This window comes from Lonchura striata, chromosome 2, assembly GCF_050655825.1.
Source record: "Lonchura striata isolate lonStrDom1 chromosome 2, ASM5065582v1, whole genome shotgun sequence".
Lineage (NCBI taxonomy): Eukaryota > Metazoa > Chordata > Aves > Passeriformes > Estrildidae > Lonchura > Lonchura striata.
The window spans coordinates 112,536,317-112,559,600 of NC_140704.1; the positions used below are offsets into that span (position 1 = coordinate 112,536,317).

Genomic DNA, 23,284 nt, shown 5'->3' on the forward strand with positions numbered 1-23,284 from the left:
CTTTGTGGCTGTGCTATGCAGTCTGTCATCTCTCTTCCTCAGGGCTCCATCTCCACAGTGTTTGTTTCCCACTCTTATCTTTCACAGTGGTCTGGCCTCTGCCCTGAGGAGTGCTGGTAGGAAAACATGGGGTAAGGGAGAGCAGAGAACACTTTCAAAAACATGATGAATGTGTCACTTATGTTCAGTTTACAATTTATAACGTTGAGGCTAAGTATGCCATTTTATGACATATTTTGTTTTCACAGTTGCTAAGCAGGGGGTGAAGTGAAATTAGCAACCTACTCTCAAAATCAAAAAAAAAAAATCCAAAAAAGCAAACCTAAACTTTTTTTTGACATAACTGCCCTTTGTAATAAATTTGGAACTGCTGTCTAATAATTTATGCTGGCCTGACATTAGTTTGTTTTCTGGATGGATGCGTTGGTCTAATTCCAGACTCATCTGCCTGCAAAAATACACAGAAAAGAGAAGACTGTATTAAACTTAGCCACTGCTTAGCAAATACTTGAGGGGGAGAATCATTAGGTCAGATTCTGGTTCAGTGTTGCGAATCTACTGGACTTCAAAGACTAGTTTGACTGCTAAGGCTCGAAGCACAGGAACAAAGTGTAAGAACTAAAGACAACTAAGCACTAAGGAATGCCAATGACAATTCTTTCTTCAGACAAAGCTATCAGGTTTTTGAAGTGCTAGATCCCTGCTTTGGTTATTTGAAGAATTTAGTTTAGGGAACCTGAAACCAGCAGATTAGAAAGCTTCATTTTCTTGTTTTTGAAAATAGAAAATAAAAAAAATAGTATGGGCACCATTGACCTATTAAAATTCCAAGGCACTCAGAAGGAAAAGACTTTGTTGCTACTAATGACGTATACACATTTTGTTTCAAGAGGGTTTCCAAATGGAAATGCAGGTTTCTGAACTTACTTCAACATATAGAAAACTAAACCTCTTGATACTTTGATGCAGAGAACTTTAAAATTTGATCGTGTTGAAGATTGTAGAACAATAACATAATATAAATCAAAATGTATTATTTTTTTAACAACAATAGGTTAAGGTTTGACCCTTATTCCTTTTGGCATATTTCATACTATTTTAAATAAATTCTAATGGTCAAAAATTCCAATAAAATGGAACAATGAAAAGAAATGGAATCACAAAACAGGCCAATTTTTCAAGGCCAGTTATAAGACCTAGAGTAGATTGTGACTTTTTTTTTTTTAATATACTTTGTTTATCTACAGAGTGTGGTGATGTTGAAGATCTTAGTCCTCAGTCTCAATTACTTTTCACAGATTCTCCCATTTACAGAGCCACAGTGTTCAATATGGCTCCTTTATGTAGAATTGGTCTTCCCACACATCTCAGATAAACTGGGGTAGCAGTAACAGAGACTAACATGAAGCTACAGAAACCACATGGACACCTGGAAAGAAGTGCTGAAGCTGAAATTTTCTGGAGAGAATCTTACGGCCTCTAGAAGATCTCTTCCAATAACTCTTAAGTGACAAGGTACAAGGACTATGTCTTTGGCCTTTTTAATAGACAGGACAGGTTCTCCTCCTGCCTGTGCTCAATAAAAATGTGGAGAAAATTCTGATGGAAAAAATTCTCAGGAATCATCTGTAAAATGCTCTCTACTTTCTCTCCTTTCTTCCCCCAGGCACTGCACACAGTCTGAAATCAGAATTTACTGCCATTTTGCTGATGATTCAAGAGGCAGTGACCTTCTTTCCCAGAAAAATAATGAGTCATCAGCACAAAGCACAGTAAAACATGGTCTTTGAGTGGCCCTTTTTCCATGTCTGCCTATTTATCGAAGAACTGTGAAATACATCATCAGCAGTAATGCCTATAAATTAGCTGGCAGAAGGTGGGTTGATATTTCTAATCCAGAGCAGGTTCCTGATGTATTCAGTGGGATCAACTCTATTTTAACTGTACTACCTTTTAGTCTGTTTATTTAGCTGAGTAAGACCCACTAGCTTAGCAACATTTAGCAATGTGTTCAAGGTCCTGTATGAACATGGTGGCAAATTCAATAATGATCACAGAGATTTTAATTCCCACATCTCTCCTTCAAATACATTTTCTTGGTATGCTCCATGGATGTTACTGAGATGACTCATAAGAAGCAGATATTTTTGTTGGAAATGCCACTTTTCTGGCAGACCCATTTCCATGTGATGGTTATTTGAATAGCACAAATGACCTCTCTCTACCTTTTGTTGTATCTGCTTGAGAATTTTCTTTCTGAGTTTTAGCTTGTAATTGTATTTTAAGGGCCGCTTCTGGCACCATTCATAGTAGCACAGCAGATATTAATTCTGACTGCCTTGATTTTCTTTTTCTCTTCCCTTTAACAAGTTTTTCACAAGCTTTTATCAGCACCGATGAGGCCAGTGAACATAAAAAAATATAAAATAGATCAGTGAGACTTGCTCATTAGACACATTTTATTTAAATGTGGGTGCAGCTTGCCACAGTGCCAAGCCAGGCAATGCATACAGGTGAAGAGCACAGCCAGCAGTGATGAGAGAGGAGAGCTGGGGCTGCTCTCTGCTTTGCCTTGTCCTCACACTGCTATGTGCCTTGGTGATTAACCTGCATTATTCACACAGGACTAGACACACGGAGAAAGCTGGATGGTAGGTACGATCCAAACATAAAACCTAAAGCTTTAACTTGAACTATGCATAGCTAGCCTTAAAACATAAAATATTTATTTTGGCATACAGCTAAGGATCACAATGTTTATATGCTTTGAGGGCCAGCAGTTATCTCTTTCCTTACAGAGGGATGTTGTTTGCTACATTATAAACTGGTGTGTGCTGCTGGTCACGTGTGACTGTACATATATCTTTATTCATACTTCTATATGTTGAGTCTGTGGTGTATGTGTGTGTCTGTGTAAGGAGAACATATGTACTTAGACACAAAATGAGCGTGCATACGGCATGTAACAAAGTACAACAGATTTCTGTGAAGCTCTGTGAAATACTTATCTTTACTCTCAACTAACCTGAAATTGAAATAAGAGAAGTCCAGTATGATACCTTTTTTCCCCAGATGAAATAATGCAATGTGAAGCCAGCAAGTGGTTGACAAAAAACCTTCACATATCTGGCTTATATCGTCCAACATCCAATAGCGTGTATCACATCACTCTCCCCTCAACCCTCTTCATCTGCTTGCTTTTGTGTTATTCCTCTATGTGCAAATTTTTTGGCATGCTAAAAGTGGGATGTGAATAATGATCTTGCTAGTGCTGATGAAATATGTTTCCTAGAAAAATAAGAGGGCATAGGATCTTCTATAGATATTAGAAGAAGGAATGTGTCCCTTATTAGGTATTTTGTCCCTTCTGCAGCCCTCTGTCTGCAATTTACTTTCCTATTTTGTTTTTGTAAGTACATAGATCTAGACCTTGTTTGCATCAAAAAGATTGCAATAGTCTTAGGGAATGATATAGCAGGCCTTTATTCCTAGATAAACTTTAAATTTGATTAATTACATCTCTTTTTACGTTAGATCTGCTTAAAAATTCTATTCAAACTATAATGTCATCATTAAGGCTCTTTCAGCATGGCAGAACTGACAATAGTTTGTTCCAGCACATAATTAGGACATATAAAAACCTTCGCTATAAACAGAATTTTAATACCTACGACATCATCAGAAGAGAGGTTTTATTTTATGGGTTGCTTTTATCCTGTTTTGAGCATCTAGCATGAGCTGGTGTTTTTGTTAATGTGCAATGAAACAATGACAAGATCAAGTCAACTGGCATCTAACTTGTCTCATGTCAGGATTGTGGGATTTTTCCCCCAGCAGCCTTACAGTGCTAAGGCAATACTGCAGCAATTCTAACACAATATGCAAGATTTAATAGCTTCAACAATGTTCCACTCTTACTTAGCCAGTGTCCATAATTTACTTTCCTTTACTGATTTATTTCTTTTTGCTAGATCTGAAGATAATAATAGAGTTAACTTTTATTTTAAATAGATAGGTATTAGAAGGTATTCTTTACTTTTCTGTCTGTATGGATTTAGCTAACATTAATTTTCATTTGCAATCCTGATTGCAAAAGGCATACCCAGAAATCCTTATATTGCTTAGTGTTTTTACTGGAGCACAGAGGTGTCAAATACTATCAGGTACTAAATTAGCAAGGACATTTTCACTGAAATTGATTTCTTGAGTCTTTGGAATCCTTGAAATCACTCAAAGTCCTTGTTGCTGTTCAGGTACCCTATTAATCTTTATAGTGTTATATTGGCATTGTTGGCTAAAGCTTTCCTCTTCTGCTTTCTGGACAGATGTGAAGAAACCAAAAAAAAGGCAGGGATCCACTTTTAATTCATAAGAATACACACCGGGTCTCTAAACTGGAGAGAAAAATCATATTAAAACCAGTCATAATCACAAGGTGTAAATGAGACATAGGGTGCTGAATTATTCCTGGATAGAGATATGTCTGTGTTGATCCCTCTGCTGACTTTCCTTTGCTGGTCTAAGTGTGGTTTAAAATCTCATAAAGAAGTGGTTCAGAGCTAGGTGAGTGATTCTCATCAAAAGTCAACATCTACCAAAAATTAATAGTAGAACTGGGAAAAAAAAAAAAAAAAAAAAAAAAAAAAAAAAGGAAAGAAAAAAAGCTTGTAACAAGGAGTAGGGAGTGTGGTAGAAGGAGGGAAGGAGGTGGACTGCAATTGTAAAACACCATTTGCAGGGAAACAAAGAGCAATCAATGTAATAGCAGTATGAAGCAGTCAAAAAAGGACAAAGGCTGCAGTCTGACATCTTTTATTCCTGAGCCCAGGTGGAGCTATAATTGGCAGTCCCAGCTTGAAGATGAATACAGTGTAAAAGAGCCCTCCCCTCGGAAGAGCAGACAAAGTGTCAGGTTTTCAGAACAGCTGAAGAATCTCTCTAGTTTTTTTAAGGGGGGAGTGCGGAGGAGGTGACCAAAAAAAAAAAAAAAAAAAAAAAACCAACTAAAAATGGTCATAGGGGAATAAAATCTTGGCAGGATTTGAAACTTGTAGCTGGAATCAGTGAATTCCATGGCTGCTTTACTGTCCTGTTTACAGTCATTATAGAGCAGCAAGAATAGTCACCTAAAGAGTTCCTCACGTCCTCACAAAGTGTTGCTGGCCATATCTGCTAATTTGGGTGCCAAATGCTGATCCCTCTGCTCACAGTTAACAGGGATGACAGAAAATCTGGGCACAATCAGTCGTGATCACTGACATTTAGATTCAAGAGGCAGAATGGCTGCTTTCTTGCTACACAAGAGAGATAAAGCATTTTACCACTGAATGTCCTCAGCCTGTGCTCAGAATTCCAGCTATAAGGCCCCTTCCACAAAAAGGAACACACAGACTGTGTTGAAACATAAAAATATTCTGTGTAAGCAGAGAGGTAAAAATGATTTATGTCTTTTTTAATGTTATTTAATATCAATACCTTGTGTCTCTGTTTTCCTGGCTCAGCTCTGTAAAATTATTTTTTTTTTTTTAAGTTCGTGAAAAATCTCTGAGGTGCATATCCCAAAGTACATAGATTTGGTGATAAGAGTGCTTTATTCCTTTTCTGAAAAACATCAATGGAAAATATCTGAAAGTGTATAAAAGACAACATCTCGGGAAGAAGTGTAGCACTTACAGCCTCTCCTAATAAACTAGTTTCTGAGGGAATAACTGCATTAAAATTAATCAGAAAGCTACACTTCAAATTAACCAGCAAAAAATGCTAATTTTCTTTTCAGATACTATGTTTAAGTGTGCTTAACTATCATTTACTCAGTGGGGTATGGGGATAAAAAAGGCATATAATATGAATGCATTGCTTTACTCTTTTCTTCTGGCCAATAATAGATCAGGAATAAGGACTTAGTTTTCTGAGGCTGTTAGTTTGTAGTCATTGACCTTCTGTTTCAATATTTTATTTGAACTCTGGATGAAATATTTTTAGCCTCTAGAAAATGTTACTATTAGTTGTTGACCTTCCAAGTTTATGATTTTAGAACACTTACAGCATTCCTTTTCATTTTTGGGGATATGTGTCTGTCTGTGTCTGTGTGTGCATACATACATGTACAAATACACAATACATCTTGAAACCTAACTTAGTGACCTAATTTAGTGACCTAATCAGGTCTATTCCAGGAGTCTCCTAACAGTGTTGGCCATGAGCAGATCCTTAGAGTAGGTGCAGTGTGAATGTGATCCTTGTGAGCAATATTTTCCTAGCACAAATTATTTTTGACCATGAGAATTTACTAATCTGGATTTTGTGTCTACCCTCTCAGAAGGCATCACAGTGTTCAGGCTGTCTAATGGAAATTTCTCCTGACAAGTGCTGTCCCACAAACCACATCCAGGCATCATTTGGCATATGCCAAAACAATCTTAAGGAGTGTGATAATAAAAGAGTGCAACAATTCTGGTACAGTACTTTACTGTACTTCTGACTCTGTCCTGGCCTTATTTTATGTAGTAGGATAGGTGTAGGCTAAATCATTCCTCACTTACCCTCTGTATATGTGGGCTTTTCACAGAGATCAGTCTACAAAAGAAACATCTGGAAACAGATGTCATCTCTCCCTGTCTCTAGTGCAGCAGCAGATGGAGTGTCAGCAAGCCTTCATTCTGCTTCCATTTTGGGTCTGTTTTGGGTCTGCTCATGTACCTTTCTCCATGTGTAAAAAACAGGCACTAGATATCAGTAAATAATAAAATACATGAAGTAGGTGTTGGCCTTCTGCTTGCTAAAATGAGAATGAAGAGAGAAAGGTAGCAGTTGCAGCATATGAAGATGTTGTTGAGCAGCCCAAGCACTGCATGCGCAGAGACCGTAGATCCTGTTTTCACCTCAGATGTGCACAGCCTGATTTGAAGGGTCAACTCAATGAATTCAGTGAGACAAATTTCTTTTAAATTCTGGAGTATTTTACAGTAGGATAGTTGAATTTTTCACTGACTCACTTCGCTACTGGGCCTTCTGTGATTGCTAGACCTGAATGTCAGACTGCACTTGTTTGTCTAATGTCATCCATCAATTATCTCTCCCTGGGATCAATGTAACTAGGTTGATGAAATGTACACCCTAAACAACAATTATGATGAACATTAGGGAGACTTTTCTAGTGAGTACATATATGGACAGTGATTCAAGGCTGTGACCTTGTCACTCATTTTAACTTCTAAAAACTGTCTAGTCTACTTTTTTGCAACCCGTTGATCCAGCTTTTTTTTCCGTGACTTTCCTATCCTTACAAGTATAAAACAGAATAATGATGTGGTAGTATATCAATCTGTATTAGCTCTACACATGCAATGAACTGAGGTATGCAGTAAAAACACCTACATGCACTCATAATTACATGCATTCTGATATGCATGCAAAGCTTTGTGATTAACATTATTCTTCCTCGCTAATTTTTAACTTTTTGTGTAATGCATATACATATGGTTTCTAAGCATACGTAAAATTATTATGATATTTTTATTCATGGAATTTATGTGCATGTGAGCATAAAGTAGTAACTTTCATACAGAAAAAAACTGCTGGAGTGGGATGCCAAAGACAAGACAAATATAAAACCTAGGTAAGAAGTTGGGACATCTGTTTTCTGATAAATGTTATGCATTTTATTTTTCACTTATCTAGCTCTGTGCTATTTATCACTTGTGTTTACCTGCTGTACTTGCTGCATGGACTGCGAGTGCCTGAGGCAGGGACTGTTTTCTTTGTTATATGTCTGTGCACTACACAGTACAATCGATCCTTGATTACGTGCCTAGGCAGTGGCATGGTGTATATAAATAATAATAACTTTCCAGTGCATGGCCTTTTGTGACTGAATTAAAGACAGAGTGGGACCGTGAAATAGCAGTATTGTAAATTGAAGTCAACAGGGACACCAGACAGGCCTTGTTGTCCCTGAATACATCATAAAAATAACATGCATGAACAGTGAAACTATATTTTGGTTCAAAACAGCCATTAACTAGCAATGACCTATATTCATTTTATTTCTTAGTGTAATTTGGATGACCTTCCATACTTGTCAGCCAGGACCCAGCTGGATTTTCCGCCAATGCCTTAGGGAATGACAGGTCTAAGTGGTCTTCATAATCTATTAATCCCAATCCAATCTACCAGTATAAAAAAAGGCTGTTAATTAATAGGAGCAGTCCAAACATTTTATGAACTGGATATTTATCTCTTTGGAAAATATTTGGAATAACATATTCACAGGGAGATATATTCAACATGGAGGAGTATAGTTGCAAGGTAATTGTTGTCTTGTCCCACTAATATTCATTTAAAAATATATATATTCCCCCAAGTTTATATCAAAAGAATATGTAACTACTGTGTAGTTGGGAGCTTGAAAGGAAGGTCATTGGGCAGAAGCCTTAATATGGCTGGGTCCTGCAATCTTCTTTGATGGCCTGCTATTTCAGCATCAAGTAGCTGAAAGGAAGCAGAGTTAAGGCTGTCTGAAAATCAGAGTTTGTCATCATCGAGTTTCTGCAGACACTGTGGGCAAATGTGCAACAGCTGGACTGGACTGCCATAAGGAAGGATGTAACCTCCTGGGTACACAGTAGTCAGCAGAGCTAGGGATTTAAAAAATGGCTTTGGTCCTTGAGCAACTCCTGAAAGTGGATTTTAAGGCCTAATGAGGTCCCTGTGGTCTGTGTAATGAAGCTGACTCTCCATGATAGTCCCCTCTAGACCAAGCTTCTTCCTTGGAGACAAAGTTATGGAGGTGCATTTTACTCTTCTGTTTTGTAGGTCACAGGGGTACCAGTAACTAGGATCAGATTCCCATCTAAAAGACATTGTTGAAATAGTTCTGTTGAGCATAAAATTAAGAAGGAAAAACACTACAAGGCATGAAAACCTCTCAGGAATATAGAGCAATCAAGAATATAATTATAAATTAAAATAAATTATGCTGCAAATCTTATTTCTCAAATCTCTGCCAAGATCTTTTCCAAGATCTTTAAAAAAATGTTTCTAGTAAACTATTTCTGTCTTACCTTGATTTTGACTCATCCAGACTGTTTTTTATCCAAGTCTCCATTTCAGGAAAATATTAAGACAAAGACCTTCTGGAAGAGGAATTCAGAACTGCCCTCATGACAGTGGTGATATCATCACTTTTATCATGGCTTGGCTAAGCTTATCCATTGTTCTTGGTTATGTGTTGGAAACATAGAGTTCAAAAAATGGCCTTATGACCATTGTGGGAATAAAAAATATCCTGATGTTACTCCTGGGAAAATCCTGGCAGCAAGAAGCTGTCCAGCCCCTGAGTAATCCTGTTGAAGTCTGACATGATCTGGCAATGCAAAACTTAATTTGTTTGAAGTTCCTGTTCACTGAGAGGCTTATCAATACTTTCTGCCTGATCGAACATTACCTTGGTAGAGTTTTGATATGATGCAGAAAAATTTAGGTCATCCCAATTTTAAATCTGGCAAGTTCTCATTAGAAACCAAAACTGTGAAAAAACCAAACAAGTTTGAGAAAATCTTCTAGTGCATATCAATATTTTCCAATATTACAAATGTTTAAATGGTGCTAGCAAAGACTGAGTAATTTCCCTTTTTTTTACATTTTAAAACTTGTTTAAAATTTTAGGGAAGAAATTTAGGAAATCGCCCATAGCCATCTGGACCACCTTAAATAATATATATGACTTGCCTGGTTTACCCTATGGCAGCTTTGAATTTGCTCAGCAGACACTTAGCAGTATGTGTGGTATATCACATATAGCTGTCAGGGCAGAGAAACTAAAAGCAAAACAGCAGGGGAAGTGGAAAGGCTTGCAAAAAAGGCACTCTAGACTATTTTCTTTTTCCTAGATTACTTTGTTGCTTCTGTGGTTTGAAGTTTTGCACGCCTCACAAAGTATTTTATGAGTTCATAAAGTTCATAAAGGCCGCTGGTGCCCAGAAGTACTGTTTTTCTTGTAATGTAAGCTTACTTGCCACTTGGAAAGATGTTTGAGCTAATGCAAAATTCTTCCTAGGTAAAGAGAACGTTACGGTGTTTAAGCACAATAAATTCAATTGACATATGTGTGTATGTATGTTTGCAAGTACGCATGTGTGTGTGTAGGTATTATATATTTAAATTGGATTTTCCTCTTGCCTTCTTTGAGCTTCTTTATTCACAGTATTTCAGTCTTGGCTCACTTACTGATCCATTTTTACATCTTAGGTAATATTTTGAAAAATGCCATTGTATGTAAAGAACTAAATGGCATTCAGACTCTGAAGGCAATTTAGGTGCTTCGGAAAATGGGGTCAAAGTTTCCTTGTCATTTGGATGCATAAAAATTTTTACTTTCTGTGGTTATAACAATTTATTATTTGTAGCACAGTAACATAGAGGAGGCCAGTTATGTGAACAGAGCTCCATTGTTCTAGGTTTTGAATAAAAATATTCTAAATAGACAGCCTCTGACTCAGATGATTTAGGAATTGCTTTTTCCCCCCTCTGTCTGCCTCTCTCTTTTCTTATTTTTTTTTTTTTATTTTGTAGAATGCAAGTAATGCTAATATTTAAATGTACAATGTTTGAGTAATTTGGAGGGAAACAAAACTGAATTCGCTTTTCCATGGTTTTTAGTAAGGAAAAAGAACAGTTGCAAAAATGCTACAAATTCTGATGCTAAAAAATCTACTTGTTGGTAGAATATTTTATTGGATTTTCATATACTGTACATTAACACAGATGTCTTTTGATTTACAGGAGTGGGCCTGTGTTCATTTGTATCAGACCCACTTGGCCTTGGAAAGCACTTAAAGAATTCTGGCTGCATAACTGTGCTTGTGTAGATATATACACTTGACAGCAAGGTAAAAGGACTTTTCCATCTTGTTCTCTTTACATGGCCAGCCTAAAAGCCAACACAATTCTGGTACATTGTTGCAAAATGTTTCTCATAAACTTCAAAAAATGAGTGGTATTGTCTTCCCTGATCTGTGCTTTGATTCACAAAAAAGAAGCCACTGATGTCAGAAAGTCTGAGGTAACTCCTCAGGAGATGGATGTATACCTATGGTCAGACACTCCTTCCAAACTGACTCATACACGTGTGCTGTGGTGTCTTCAGGTTCTCAGCATCTGCTGTCCAGAGCAGCAGAACTCCTCCTTTCTGCATATTTCTGGAATTCTTCATCACTGAAACCACTGTGTGTGGAGGCTGGTATTTTCCCTGATTGTCTCAGCAAATGAAGTTGGAAAATGTCTAGGATATTCATCTGAGCACAAAAACTCAGGAATGAGATGGTTGTATAGAACCTAATTTTGTTGTATTAAAAATATGAGATCTCAATTTATTATTTAGATTTAACATCTGTGAGTAAATAATTTTTTTGTTGTTGTTACATTTGCAAGTTTTCCAAATTAATTAAAATATTTGTAAAAGAATTACCAACAGTCACTGAAGTAAATGCTTGGGAAAGAGGAGATGAATAAATCCTAATTAAGGTTTAGTGGGGGTTTTTTTGTTTGGGTTTAGTGAGAATTTTGTGGGGGAGGTCCAAGCGGGATTTTTTGTTGTTCTTTAACCTGGAGCTGCCTGTGAGCTAACTGGATCAAGCAGATAGCTCAGGTCTGACCTAAAAAGTAGTGAAATATTAAGTTTCAACAGCATTTTGTTAGATTTGTAAGTGCAAACAAGAAAATAGAAATATATTCAGTAACTGAGCCCATTTCCTCCTTAATTTTTAATTTTTCTCCCATCTTTCATCTCCCATACGTTTTTTTCTCTCCCTAAATATTGATTATGTACAAAATCCCTAAATTGCCTTGTATTTAGATTTTTAGCTGCTAATTGTTGAAAATTAGCCATTTACTAAGGAGTTTTTAAACGGCCCAAATAATTTCAAGCTCTGGGGCTCTTCTGTTTTATGACTGAGACAGAAGTACTTCACAGAATTATGCATGCACAGAGAAACATGCTAACCAATAGAAAACAGTACTATTGGTGATTAGTAGAAGTGTCCTGAAAGTCAATGCGCAGTAGGGATTTGAAATGTTACTGATTTCACCAGGGTTTCAAGATTCATCCACCAATCTCAGCTACTCCTTAGCACTAAAGTAATTTCATTTGGCAGGAATCAGTTAAGTGTTCTACATTTTTCAAAATTTCAAGAGCCTTCTTGCTGAAAAAGCCCTGTATCTGCAATCAAATGTTCCACAGACTTAGCCACATCAGACACACTCAAACACAAAAGGAACATGTGAACTCTCTCTGCTCCTTATAGGAGATATAGGTGGAGCATTATAAAACCATCTACAGCTAGTTAATCTGTAGCCCTTGTCTTGCCAATACTTACAGCAATTACTGTGCTCACTAAAATATGTCTCCTTATTTCAGTGCAGTGATGGAGCTCTGGTTCCTCGTGCCCATTTATATTTCAGGAAGATCCCCTTCCTGCAGCACAGGCTGGGAAAAAGCAGCTGCTACAGGCCCAACTGAGTTGCTGGTTCATGAGTGCTATAGCACTGGAATTTTCCAAAATCCTACTTACGTAATTTACCTCACTAAACAGATGCTTTAAACTGGAATGTTTTAAAAAAGACCTTTCATATGTGAAAGGATCACATTTACTTTTGTACTGTACTCTGACATTTTAAATGGAATTTGTGAATCTGCTTCTTTTGCTTCTCTTCTTCAGTATGCTGTTCATTCAAACTAGAAGTTGATAACTCCTACAAGAACAAAACAGAGCTTTTTATTTTGGGAGATGGAGAGATGTTTGGTTTGCAAATGAAATAAGAAAAATAAATTGAGATCTTCTTCTGTACTTGAAAGCATTCCTTTGTCAGAAAATCCATTTCTCCTCCCAATCTATTTCTCTTTGAAGAAGAATTCTTTGCCTGACCTTTGCAGCCAGTTTCTGACCTCTTTTTACCTCATTTTAATATGTGTGTGTACATGTATATTCAATGCTCAAAGATAGAATACTGGTACTTCTTTTCTCATCTTTGTCTTAGATGGATAGATGAATAGATCACATGCTAAGGATTTTCTTCTCCCTACCATGACCATTGTGAATATGTATACACACACACAGAATTCTATCTGAGTCTCTTGTTTCTGAAAATGTTTAAACAAGAAATAAAACCAAAAACCAAATAAAAAAGTAAAATACACAAAAATGCTTGGAAAGTTGGCATAAGTAGCTGGAAAATCTTTCATCTCCTGTTAACTCAGGTGTGTTTTATTGGTCAGACACAGTCAGCTAAGAACATTTCCAAATATAGATATGCAAGTTGTGTTCTGCCTTGTTTTTCTATTATTTTTATATTCTTTCCACAAACATCTGTTACTAGAACCAGTCATAAGTGTGAATTAATAATAAAGGGCTGATAAGCTTTTTAATATCATGTCTATTTTAGTAAAGAAAGTGAATTCTGCATCTTGGTTTTTGCTTAGTTAATCCTATTACTTCCTAAAATAATTCCTCATGACTGGCCAGAATTAAATCTAATAGGAACAGCAAATGCCAGTTCAGTCTCACTTAATCTGATCCTAATCTGATGGTAGACATAGTGACTTGCTTCAGCATGACCTTCATGTGTTTCTTTGTTCTTATTTGGCTAATTGTGTTTACTTGATCAAACAGTATAATACAAAATCTGGAATGCAAAAGTTACCTTTATTGATTTTAAGCGTTATTATTACAGAATTGGAGTTTTCACAGGAAGAAACAAAGAAAGATATGAACTATGTTAGTTGCGTTTTTGCAAAACTGCAGAGGAAAGAGCTGGAGGGGCTTCAGTGATGAAACTGGCACTGATACTTGCTGAGAGCCAAGAGAGTTCAACTTTTGATTTTGAAGGCACCGTTTTAATCCCCAGGTGTAATTTCAAGAGCTTTTTTTAAATTTTCTATGAAAGAGATTTTTATGGAAGAGAGAGAGATTTAACACTCTTTCAATGGGGAAAGGTCTATGTAACTTAATGAAAAGTTACTAAGTTTTAAACTTTCATTTTCATAGTATATTAATACAGTTTTTAAATCTGAATGGGTCAATTGGCTTAACATGGGGTTAATTAGCACTATTTGAAATTGACCACACATATTAGAAAAATAAAAACAAGGCAAGGAATTCCAATATGTAAAAAAAAATTAGTGGAAGAGATTAAAAATGAAGATAGACCTATCTGGAATCTAGCATATAACCTTTGTTTTCTAAAGCTTAAATAATCATATAACTTTTTAATTTATTAGATTTTCACATACTGATATTCTAGTGACATTACAAGTCAATTTTTAATCTGAAAATTTTATCTGATTTTTTCCCTGTATTTGCATTCATAGATTTGTTCATTTTAACATTATTTCTTTTTCAATATTGATCTGTATACTCTCAAAGTAATTTGAAATTGCAGTTGCTGTTGCATTTCATTTTTTCCCCCAATATTTCTTAATGTTTAAGAGGAAAAATAGTATAGCAAATGATAAAAAAAAATATCTTTCATTTTGGATGGAAAAATTTTCACTTTCTTCCCTTACATATTTATCTTGGGAATTTAGCAGCTAAAAGTGATAAAAAACTGTTAAAATGCATTTGAACATGTGAAGAGTGATTTATTGTAAGAGCTCTTCATTAACAAGGAAGGCAATAAGTATTTTTTGAGTGGCTTTAGAGAAATTCATGCAGCTTCTTGATCTATGGGTAATACAGATAAAATCAGACCTAATTTTTTTAAACTAATTTCAAGATTTGGTCTCAGCAAATATGATATTAACACTGATGCCAATCTTGAGTTGTTATCAAAAAAATCCATTTGATTTTTTTTCATGAGCCTTATTACAGCTTAGTGATCACATTAGATCTAATTACTTTCTTGCTTCTAAAATTACTTCTTGCTTCTAAAATTTACATGCACAATAGCTTATTTTCAGAAATGTGAAAGACTCCTTAATCAAGAAAAAAGCCCCAACAAACAAGCAATCAAGCAGCAAAACAACAACATTGAAGCAACTCAGAAGATTTAGTTGTTGGCTGATGGGGTATCTGAAGGAAAAGTGTATCGAATTGGGTCCTCAATGAAACCAGAGTCTGCATTGCTTTCCTAAAGAAGTTTTAGGACAAAACTGGTCAAGAGAAATCATAACCAGCAAACTAGATACTGCTATGTAATCCTTGGTGTCAAACCTGTCACCTAATTAATCAACATTCTCCTTCAGGGTCACTTCATTCTCTGTCAATATCCCAGTTTGCCTTGCCCATATCTTGAGCCCTCCCACTCCCAACAGTTAAAAGTTAACAGGGTGAGACATGGAAAATAAACCATTTGAGGTGGGAATGTTTCATAGGTGTTCTGGGTACTTAATTTGTTTCTGGATCACTTGAATTACATGCTCTGAATGTAACTGGATATCTCCAATAGCCGTGCAAACCTGCCTGGTCAGGAGAGGCTTTAGTAACTTTTAGTTTCAGTGGAAACTCTAGTTTTCTAGTGAATTTTGAAAGTAACACTCTTGTTGGCTCTAATTTGTAAGATAAATCAATTTTTTTTTTTTAATATATATGTTAAAGCAAATGGTAATCCAGACACAAAAGAAACCTGCAAACTGAGACAATAAAAAAAAATGAAAGTACAATCTCTTTAGTGCTTTAGTGTCACCATAAGAAGTTGAAAAATGGTTGGGACTTATGTGCCCATACTTAGTTAGGTGTGGCAGTGTAGAAGGCCAATGTTATCAAACCTAAAGGGTACGAAATGTCAGTCCATAAGTGTGACTTGACTACAGGATGTACTTGCTTCTAGTCTCCATCTCAAAGACATTCAGCCTTAACCTTTAGCCTATGAGCCAGAACTCCCCATGTCAGCAGGTAATTTAGATATATAATTCCCACCTTCCAAAGCCTCCATAATTTGTACCTGTGGACCAAAAGATAAGGAGAATTTTGTGGGAAAAGACTGCTGCTATTTTTTTTTCTAAAAGGTGGAGGATCTATAGCCTATCAGAGGGCTTCATACACCTCTCGGCTGGTAATGATTGCTTCTGACTAAGAAGCTGTCAGGGCTGGACGAGCAGCTATGGGACCAGAGGTATAAAAGTATCCTCTTTGTCCTCAATAGGGTGAGCAGGGAGCCACCAGGCAGTGCTGCAAAATTCAAAAGTAGGGGGAGTTGTTTGAAGAGCTAAAAGTAATGTTGGAATTTTTTTTCTAAGTCAGATTTACTGGTAAATATGGCTCTAGACTGACTAATAAATGGTTATCTATGCACTGGTTTTCAAGCACACATACCCTAACCAAGAATACAATTATTCTGCAGCCCATAAGGAATTCTTTAAAAGGAAAGTTCTTTTCTTTTTTCTATAGGATTTGTCTGACTAATATAATGCATCAAAAGAATAAATAGTGTTTCAGGTGAATTAAAGTTGTTTTGCTTAAGTTTTTTCCTTCCTCATTTTTCTTGTTATGGTCATATTTTTCCCACAGAAAATTGTTACCAATATATTTTACCTTAATCATGTTTTTCTATAAATTTTATGAAGCACTATTTCACTCACTTTTTAAAATTAGAAAATTACCATAGAAACTGTTTCATGTTTTAAAAAAGACATCTGTATGGTAAGGAAAATGTAAAAATAATGTCCACCATTCAACAGAAGAAAACACATTTATGTTCTATCAATTACCTAACTAATTTTGCTTCCTATTAAAAATAAATGGTTTTGCTAGTTGTTCATCTTGGTAGCCTCATTTAATTTACATTATAGCAAGTAAGAGCAGCTTCTGACAGTGGATCACAAATGACAGCACCCTGAAGCGACCTCCAGAGGTCCTCTGGTCCAAGCCCTCCATCTCAAGCAGGGACAGCTAGACTCAATTACCTGGTACTGTGTCCAGACAGATGTTTAGTATCTCCAGTGGAGACTCTGCAATGTCCTTGGGCAACGTGCTTGAGTGCTTTGTCACCCTTACAGTGCAAAAACCCGCAACATTCTCATGAGGTAAAGTGGTATTTTGAAAGAGAGATCATTAAGGTAAAGACTAAACACTCATCTGTGGGTATCTTAGCATGTTCTGCATCTTCATTTCTTGTTCAGTGCAAAAGAAGCTGATAGAGTTGATATAAAACTCAAAAACTTAGAAATGCTTTTCTTTACATACCAGAACCAAATCCTTTGTGTTTTACACTCTTGTTTGCGTCCACTTTAAGGGCTGGGCTTAATATCACAGGTACTCCAATTTGTACCCTCAGGGCATGTAGGTACCATATTCTGATCATGCAAAATTGAAAGCCAGGATTCACCTAATCTGAAAACATAGTTTTTTGAATCAGAATAAGTGTTTAATAAATTAAAAGTTCATCAGCTCTGTGATCTTTTCTGCGCTGGTGGCACAACAATTATTTTTTAAGAAGCAGCATGAGATGTCATAAACACAGAGTTATGACTTCCCTCACCCACAGGAAAAGCTGATTTGTGAGGGAGAAAGCTTTTCAAACGCCAGCATCTTTAATAATAGCAAGGGGAATAAGGAATACTGCTATCTAAGGAAATTGCTCTTATATGAATGTGTTTAGGTTGTGGGGGTGTTTTAAATGCACTCAGTGTGAAAAGCGTCTTCATAGGAAATTGAAAGAATTTCTTTAGTTTATTCTTTTTTAAAATTTTAATTTTCAAGGAATTCTTTTGTGTTTTTTCATTTTTCCTATTCAAGGAAATTGAAGACAAAAAGGGAAGGTAGCTGATTTTATATAGCCCACATTAGTCATCATGTGTTTAGAATAATGTAGCATTGACATCATTCACTAATTCTGAGCAAAATAATATATTTTGAATGCAAAAACTAAAGGCCAAATCCCAGGATATCTAGACAGAGCTGTGAGTTATGGAGTGAGTTGTGGTTCCCTTGAACAAGGACTAAAGCAAGGCAAACTATTCATGGTAAATACTTTATTTGGTCTATTTTATTCAGATTTTATATGTGAAATTTTTTCACAGGATGAGATTTTTGCCTATTAATTGGCATGTTCAAGTTTGTGTGAAAAATAAAAAACAAGAACATTTTACATCAAGATGTTTTAGCCTTTTCTTCCAAAACTTTTTCCTTCATCTATTTAATATTTATTTTTGCCAGCAAGAACATGAAGGCACCAAAAATAATTAGACAGAGTACCCTCTGTAGGCAGAAGAATAGAAGGGAATTTTAGCTGCTCCATTGATGGATAAGGTGAGTACTTTCAGGCCTGCCTGCTTACCTCAGGGATTGCATCTGGGTTATGCTTACACTGCTGCACACTGGACTCTGCCAGTGCTAAAGGAGGGGAGAGGAACCACTCAGCTGAGTAACTACAGTCTTCAATGGAAATAAGCATTTCCATTTTATTGTTTTAACAAAATTTTTTTCCATCTGTCTTTTCACTCGGTTTCTAAAAAATTGGCTGATTTCTTGGGCATATTTTTGGCAAGATGGGATTTGAGGAGAGATTTACTCAAAGGTTTGAAGGAGGAGAGAGTTTAGCTGGTACACAAAGGCTAATATGGCTGAAGTAAAAAGAATGTTTACATTTATGTTGAAAGAGAAGAAAAAAGGGCTAGTATATACAGGGAGCTGAGAAGTAGTGCATTTGCTTTTGGAGAGAACAGTGTTCATAAGCAAGGAAAATCTAGCTGAAAGCTGATTGTGCTATACATGACAATATATTATAAGTAATAATATAAATTTATAATCTTCATTACAAATTAAAATATAAATTTACCATTAAAATTTCTTTGATGAATATGTTTAATATAAACATATTTTTATATTTCTTATAAAATTCCAGAACAAAGCTTAATAATATTAAATGGTCAAGATGGAAAGCTATAAGTCCCCCTACCTCATTGAGAACTATTCATCAATGTCCAAAAAGTGTCAGTGATCATAGTTTTGAGAAGTGCTGGGAAGGCATCATATATCAGCTCATTTTGATCAATGGTTATACTGCCTTCAGTTATAAACTCCTACTTTTTCCAGCTGCAGGAAGGAGCTTACCACGAAGCAGCTGCTATTATAAGATTTTAATCTTTATTGTTGCTGCTCCCATTTTAGCACAGAGCCTTTGAATAATATTTGGATAATCAATCTTTTGGCTGCTTATCTAAACCACACCCAATGTGTCGAGATCTGCCCTTCACTATTGATATAAATGTGTTTTATTAGTCACATCAGTTAGAGTACTTTTAATTATCATCATTATTCAGTAATAACCTCATGTATGACAAGAGAAAGGATACCAATGGATATTGAACCTCTTATCCAAGAATAGGAAGGTTATTGAGGGAGATCTATTTTAGGAAGAGGAAAAGAGCAGATGAAAGGCAATATTCAAAGCACTTCCTAATATATTTATAGATTAGCAATAGATTAATAGCTATAAAGATAAACACATATGTGGATACTAAATTCTGATATTAATTTCTTGGGTTTGGGCACTATTTAAATGTGCATATTTCTAAAAATTTTACAAATAATACAGGCTTTTTTAAAGTCACACCTTCAGTACTTCTGAAGTTTGACTTGAGGCACTTGATTAAAAAAAATTTACGGAAGACAGGCTTTCTCCATGGGAGTACAATGAAAGAATCGACAAAACCAATTTCACTCTAATTTAAGAATGCAGTGGTAATACCTCTCTGCTGATCCTGATCTGTCTCACCTTGTACCCTACTGTGTTAGGGATGGGGAAAGTATCTGTTTGAGCACATGTCTAATGGGCTTGAATGCTGTAGGACTGAAACCTATTCTGGTAATGGAGCTTTATAAAAGGTTCTATGGTCTTTGAACCTGGCACTTTTCCAAAGCAGAGGGGTACTGTTGTGGCTTACTTGTCATTTCTGCGCATTAAATAAAAATGAAATCAGACTCCAAAGTAGCTCCTTCCCAGATCACTTTTGAAAATCACAGAGGCCTACTAGCAGGGATGGAGGAAATTGGAGACCAAAGGGTTTATTCCAAATATACTGCAGAGCTCCCACGGGAAGTAGAACAGAGCAGCTGAACTACCACAGGGCATAACAGAAAAGTCAGTAGGAAGGAGAGTGTTCAAGTCATTAATGCTAGAGGTGACCAAATTAGTGTACGTAGGTTTGTATGTGAAGAATTTCCCTCCTGCTTCCAAATCATTAGGAAATGGGTTGTCAGTGGTTGGTGTTTCGTATTGTACACAATACACAAATTTGTGCAGGTAAAAAGGAATTAAGTCCAGTCTAGGTATGTACATTGAAAAGGGTATAAACTTTTGCCATTTTTTTTCTACTTCAGAGAGGTTTTAAATAGCAGAAAAGACAAAATGTTCCCATCATTGCATATTGCAACAATGCTTTTCTGTTGCTGAGCAGTGAAGTCCCAGTCCTGCCAGCACTGGACTCAGTGGAATGATCTTGCAGAATAGCCTTCACCATCCCACCATGCAAAACAAGAGCAGCTTAGCACCTCATCTGAACACATGCCTCCCTCTCCCACTTTTACAGGCACCTCCCTGAACTTCAGGAAGTTTTCTTTTTCGATACTTTCTAATGGCAAAGCTGGACTACACCAAATGCTTTACAGTGTTTTTAGATAGCTAAGCCAAAAAAACCTTAAGGTGAGAGTCCAGGAAGCAGAATGCTATGATCAGCCCCATACATTTGGCTAGTCAGAACTAAATGCTAAATCCTCTATTGCTTCACATCATAGGTATTATGGATAGTCATGGATCATCACCAGACTACCCCAACTGCTCAGAAAATAAGCTTTCTTCCATGCTGCTCTTTTTCTCTTTTTCATATAAACTGGCAAGTTTGTGTGGATAGTTATTGCATTCAGGGAACCTATTAATTGAAAATGACAACTTCTGGAAAAAAATTGGGTACATTTCAGTCCAAATAGAAAAAATATTGCTTTTAGTTTTGAAAAGCTAACCATTTAAAATAACTGAAAGGATGGTTAAAAAAAAAAAAAATACTATTTCTTTAATGTTGAAAACTTGAAAACATGAATACTTGAGTTACACATTTTATTTAGGTCAAAACAAAAAAAAAAAAAAATTGTTTTTTTTCCCCCTTCTTTAAACCAAGAAAAAAATACTCAGAAAACTCCTGCTGTAAAAAAGTACTGCTGTAATACCAGGCTCTGTCTAGTGTTAAAAGAACTCACAGACTGAATGTCCCCTCTTATGACAAAAGATGGAATTTTATACCTGCTAGCATTAAGTTGACCCTTTAGTACTGATGGAGCTTAATGTTACAATACCATGTCAGTGTTCTTCCTTTTGTCCTACCTGCATTAATTGAGGAGCCCTTTTGAAGAAAGGAGTGTGGTGCCAATTACCACAAAAAATGTGTGAAATTCTGATTCATACCTGTGATTCAGGGGACCATACTTATGTTCGGTTTCTTTGAGAGCGAAAAATCAAGGGAAGATTGACGTTTTATTCCCTCTCTTCTAGATGGAAGTAAATTAGTACATTATCCACCTCTCAACTGACTCATAGAATTCTTATTTCAGATCATAATGTTGTGCTCTTTGTGACAGAGACAGGGTTATTTTTTACAGAGCTCTGTGAAAAATAAAAAAATCATCAGCAAACCTTTAACTCCACTAGGTTTGCCTGCTGTTGCATTTTGTTAGCATTTTGCAGTACTGACCTTTCTAAACAGAGTCAGCAATTTGTGTGAAAATTAGGGCTCTGGACATGATCCCTATTCCTGAAGTAGTGCATGAAATACTGCTGTACCAGTGACTTGTGAGCCTACAAGCCATTTTTAAGGCAAAACACCATTACAGAAAGAGAAACACCATTACAGAAAGAGACTGGGAGTGGAAAATGGAACAGTAAATAATGTTAGAAGCTTGGTAGATGAAGAGAACATTAATTTTTTACCCCACTTTTTTTTTTTTTTTTTGAGTTGTGTTATTAATCTTTGTTTAAAAGCAAACTTTAGCTTTTCCCATTAGTTCTTGATTTTAGTGACCACAAATGCCTGATGTTTAACCGCAGATTCAAATGCAGTGAAGGAAGGCAGTCACCTTTGCCTTTCCCCACTCCAATTTGTTTCAAACGTAGCAGTTAAAAGCAGACAAATCGTTGAAGAAACACACAAGCACAAAGGAAACACAGGTCAGGAATTAAGGTCAGTGATTATCTTCTGCTTCTACAGTCATTTTCACCTTTTCAAAATGAGTCCAAAGTGTTGTTAAATCACTATCAAGGCCAAGCAGTACCCATTCATATCCACTTCACACTCAAACAAGTCACTCCACGAGGAGGAAGGTACTCGAGGATCAGGGCCCTAATCTCTTTATCCTAGTCAATTCATGACTTGCCTTGGACAAATTGCCAAGCTGCTGCCCACTCCTGCTGAGCCTGCAGAGGGCTAAGCCATGCTGTGAATGGAACATATGGCCTCTTCTGACAGCACTTAGGCTGTAATCAAGTCTCAGCATGACAGAAGGATATCTCTTAGATCCATTATATATAGATTGCAGCTCAATCCTTTCTCTTTGTTGCTCTGTCTTTTATAAATTAGGAAGGATTTTAAGTTCGATAAGCAGGATGCGCATTCCTGTGCATTGTGGTCTGAAACATGCTACAGCTTTGTGTTCACAGCTCTGCAAGCATTACGGAGCTAGTTACTAAGCCTCAGCTTTCTGCAAACACTCAAAGTGACAGACACTGCCAGCCCTTCTGGATTCTGAAGAGTCCCCAGTTTACCAGGCAAAGACAGCCTTTTTGTGGTGGCCACAAAACTGCATACAGGATAAGGTCTCAAAGTTGAAAAAACTAAGTGAAAATCCTTTGTTCACAAGTATAGAATCATAGAATCATAGAATGGTTTGGTTGGAAGGGACCTTAAGGATCATCTAGTTCTAACCCCCATATTGTGGGAGGTTATAATTTTCCACAGTTTTATGACTTTGCCTAGCCAGAATTGAATAATAAATTCTCAATTGTCAGAAAGGCCACACTTTTTCTGGCTGTTGGGAGAGGACATGCTCAGAGTTCAGCTTTCTCCATGATTAAACAGATCTGATGGCTGGCTAATACTGAAGGTTCCCAAAAGCTTGTAGGGGTTTTTAAAGACAACAAACCATGAGGAAGGATAAAGGTCTTTTCCACACGGACTCACCTCCTGGACATTAAAATTACCTATGTTCTTCCTTCACAGAGGTTCTAGTTGGGGATAATAGGCAGTTTTGGTGGTGTTTCCTTCGGATAACATCTGAAGCAGAGTGGAAAGGAAGTAATAGAT

The 23,284-nt window shown here is 36.4% G+C and overlaps 1 long non-coding RNA gene across 1 annotated transcript in view; it reads right to left on the minus strand.

Annotated features, from left to right (window-relative positions):
- LOC146768373 (uncharacterized) overlaps window positions 1-23,284 on the minus strand; it is a 53,743-nt gene that overhangs the window by 1,118 nt on the left and 29,341 nt on the right. The window contains exon 2 of the long non-coding RNA XR_014952885.1: window positions 1-23,284. This exon is cut by the window's right edge and continues 16,210 nt beyond it. This is a non-coding gene — a long non-coding RNA (uncharacterized LOC146768373).